The 3171-nt window shown below is 51.2% G+C and overlaps 1 protein-coding gene across 2 annotated transcripts in view; it reads right to left on the bottom strand.

The window, feature by feature from the left end:
- The window catches only part of nck2a (NCK adaptor protein 2a), a 114486-nt gene extending 113085 nt beyond the window's left edge, over window positions 1-1401 (bottom strand). For both annotated transcript variants that reach the window (XM_060928736.1, XM_060928734.1), the window contains exon 1: window positions 1238-1401. The gene's annotated coding sequence lies outside the window, so the exon portion shown is untranslated. The remainder of the gene's footprint in view (window positions 1-1237) is intronic.
- Window positions 1402-3171: the final 1770 nt, after the last annotated feature.

The raw sequence follows: 3171 nt of genomic DNA, 5'->3' as shown, positions 1-3171 counted from the left end.
AGTGACAGTGTGTGTGTGTGTGTGTGTGTGTGTGTGAGAGTGAGTGTGTGTAAGAGAGAGAGTGTGTGTGTGTGTGTGAGAGAGAGAGTGTGTGTGTGAGAGAGAGAGAGAGAGAGAGTGTGTGAGCGTGACAGTGTGTGTGTGAGTGTGAGAGTGACAGTGTGTGTGTGTGAGAGTGTGAGAGTGACAGTGTGTGTGTGTGTGAGAGTGTGTGTGTGTGTGTGTGTGTGTGTGTGTGTGAGTGTGTGTGAGAGTGTGAGAGTGACAGAGTGTGTGTGTGTGTGTGTGTGTGTGTGTGAGAGAGAGAGAGAGAGAGAGAGTGTGTAAGAGAGAGAGAGTGTGTGTGTGTGTGTGTGTGTGAGAGAGAGAGAGAGAGTGTGTGTGTGTGTGTGTGTGTGAGAGAGAGAGAGAGAGTGTGTGTGTGTGTGTGTGTGTGTGAGAGAGAGAGAGAGAGAGAGAGAGAGAGAGAGTGTGTGTGTGTGTGTGTGTGTGAGAGAGAGAGAGAGAGAGAGAGAGAGTCTGGCGCAGAGTAAATGCTCGTGTGACAAAAGGCTGCCGGTCGCTCCGCCAACAAATCCTTAGCTGTGCTGTAATGTGCGCTAAGAGTCAGAGCGACGCACAGGGGGGCGGTTTCCCCCCATCCAGCGCAAAAAGCCACGACAAGATTCAAGTCACTTTCAGCCGGAATCATTTCTAAACGCCACATCTGTCCGCGCTGTCTGAACAGCGTCCTATTGTGCAGCGCTAATCCAGCGCACTCCCGCACTGAAGCCCAAACCGCACTGAAAGGAAGCAGCTGTAAACAAGTCGGCGCAATTTCACAAGGTGTCTATCGCAAACCTCGCGTCCCTCCTTTTCACTTGACCGAACACACTGCACCCAGCACCCCGCTCTCCGCCGCCCAGCACCCCGCTCTCCGCCGCCCAGCACCCCGCTCTCCGCCCCCAGCACCCCGCTCTCCGCCACCCAGCACCCCGCTCTCCGCCACCCAGCACCCCGCTCTCCGCCGCCCAGCACCCCGCTCTCCGCCGCCCAGCACCCGCTCTCCGCCCCCAGCACCCCGCTCTCCGCCACCCAGCACCCCGCTCTCCGCCACCCAGCACCCCGCTCTCCGCCACCCAGCACCCCGCTCTCCGCCACCCAGCACCCCGCTCTCCGCCACCCAGCACCCCGCTCTCCGCCTCGGCTCAACACAGCAACTTCAGCAAACTCCAGCGGAGATTCCGCCTGCTCTTACCGTCGAGAAACTCCTGACAGCTCGGGTTCCGAGGCGAGGGCAACACACTCAAAACAGCCCGGTATTGTCGCGTCAGTCCGGTTCCGTTGAGTTTCCTCCGGGTTTCCGGTGTGTGTGTGTGCGGGCCCAGGTAGCCGCTCCTCAGCTCGCTCCCTCCGCGCGACACTCTCGCCGGTGACGTCACCAGGGCCGTGCTACAAAGAGGGCGGCGCGCGCCCAGTGTGGGGCAGCTGGAACAGCCATCTCTCCATCTCTCCACATACAGGACCTCCAGCACCACTGCTGCCCAAGCCACAGCCTCACATTCACCACTACAGCTGCGCGTTCTGTGTTTTCTTCTTTGTTTTTCATCAGAACCGAATCTAGGAACTTGTTGTCAGGGGGTTTTGTCACTTATAAGTGGTGACTCAGTAGTTAAGGCTCTGATCAGAAAAGGGCCACTGTTGGGCCTTTGAGCAAGGCCCTTAACCCTACCTTCCTGACAAACTGGTATCCATCCATCCATTATCTCTAGCCGCTTTATCCTGTCCTACAGCTGGCAAGCTAAAGCCTATCCCAGCTGACTACGGGCGAGAGGCGGGTTACAGCCTGGACAAGTCGCCAGGTCATCACAGGGCTGACACATAGACAACCATTCACACTCACATTCACACCTACGGTCAATTTAGAGTCACCAGTTAACCTAACCTGCATGTCTTTGGACTGTGGGGGAAACCGGAGCACCCGGAGGAAACCCACACAGACACGGGGAGAACATGCAAACTCCACACAGAAAGGCCCTCGTCGGCTGCTGGGCTCGAACCCAGGACCTTATTGCTGTGAGGCAACAGTACTAACCACTACACCACTGTGCCACCCACAAACTGGTATATGCAAACAAAAGAATTTCACTGTGCTGTAATGTAATATGTGACAAATAAACCCTGTGTCCAAAATCGCCCCCTACTCACTATATAGGGCACTATATAGTGAGGATGCCATTTTGTAGTGCTGTCCAAAACCTTAGTGAGGATTATTTACACCCTATATAGTGCACTCAAAGTATCCCACAATGCATCACGAAAAGTAGTGTACAACCGATGGTCACTAACCGAGCAATATATTACATCATGCATTGCGGTCACGCTGAAAGAAATCAAATCAAAAGGCTAAAATTTGATTTAATAAAAGGCAGCGACAAAGAAGAAAGTATTCAGCCTTTATTTCAAGGAACTGAAAGGTGCAGGTACTTTGTATTGCTTAATGCGGGAAATACACTCAGTATGTATAATATGTATTTATTACAAAAATACATGCATGTATTCATTATTTTGAAAACCCACCAGCCACCTGATCTGCAAGCTTTAATTGTGCGACAGTAATGACGTACAGTGGTGCTTGAAAGTTTGTGAACCCTTTAGAATTTTCTATATTTCTGCATAAATATGACCTAAAACATAATCAGATTTTCACACAAGTCCTAAAAGTAGATCAAGAGAACCCAGTTAAACAAATGAGACAAAAATATTATACTTGATAATTTATTTATTGAGGAAAATGATCCAATATTACATATCTGTGAGTAGCAAAAGTATGTGAACCTCTAGAATTAGCAGTTAATTTGAAGGTGAAATTAGAGTCCGGTGTTTTCAATAAATGGGATGACAATCAGGTGTGAGTGGGCACCCTGTTTTATTTAAAGAACAGGGATCTATCAAAGTCTGATCTTCACAGACCCGTTGCAACAAGGTAGGCAGACTTGGCAATTGCTTAGGGCCCCAGGCCTCGAAGGGCCCCTGCTGCCGAACGACTGGTTATGTGTTCAATAGCAATGACAACTTTTTGAGCGCGGCAGCGCAGCGCCTAATGACACTTGTTGAAATACCCTAGTGCCAAGGGGGGCCCCCTAATGCACAACAGCGCCTCCCTACATGCTTTGGCCGAAAAGTGCAATG

This window comes from Neoarius graeffei, chromosome 9 (genome assembly GCF_027579695.1).
Source record: "Neoarius graeffei isolate fNeoGra1 chromosome 9, fNeoGra1.pri, whole genome shotgun sequence".
Classification (NCBI taxonomy): domain Eukaryota; kingdom Metazoa; phylum Chordata; class Actinopteri; order Siluriformes; family Ariidae; genus Neoarius; species Neoarius graeffei.
Note: the sequence above shows the minus strand (reverse complement) of the source record. Positions and strands in the feature narration are given on the sequence as shown.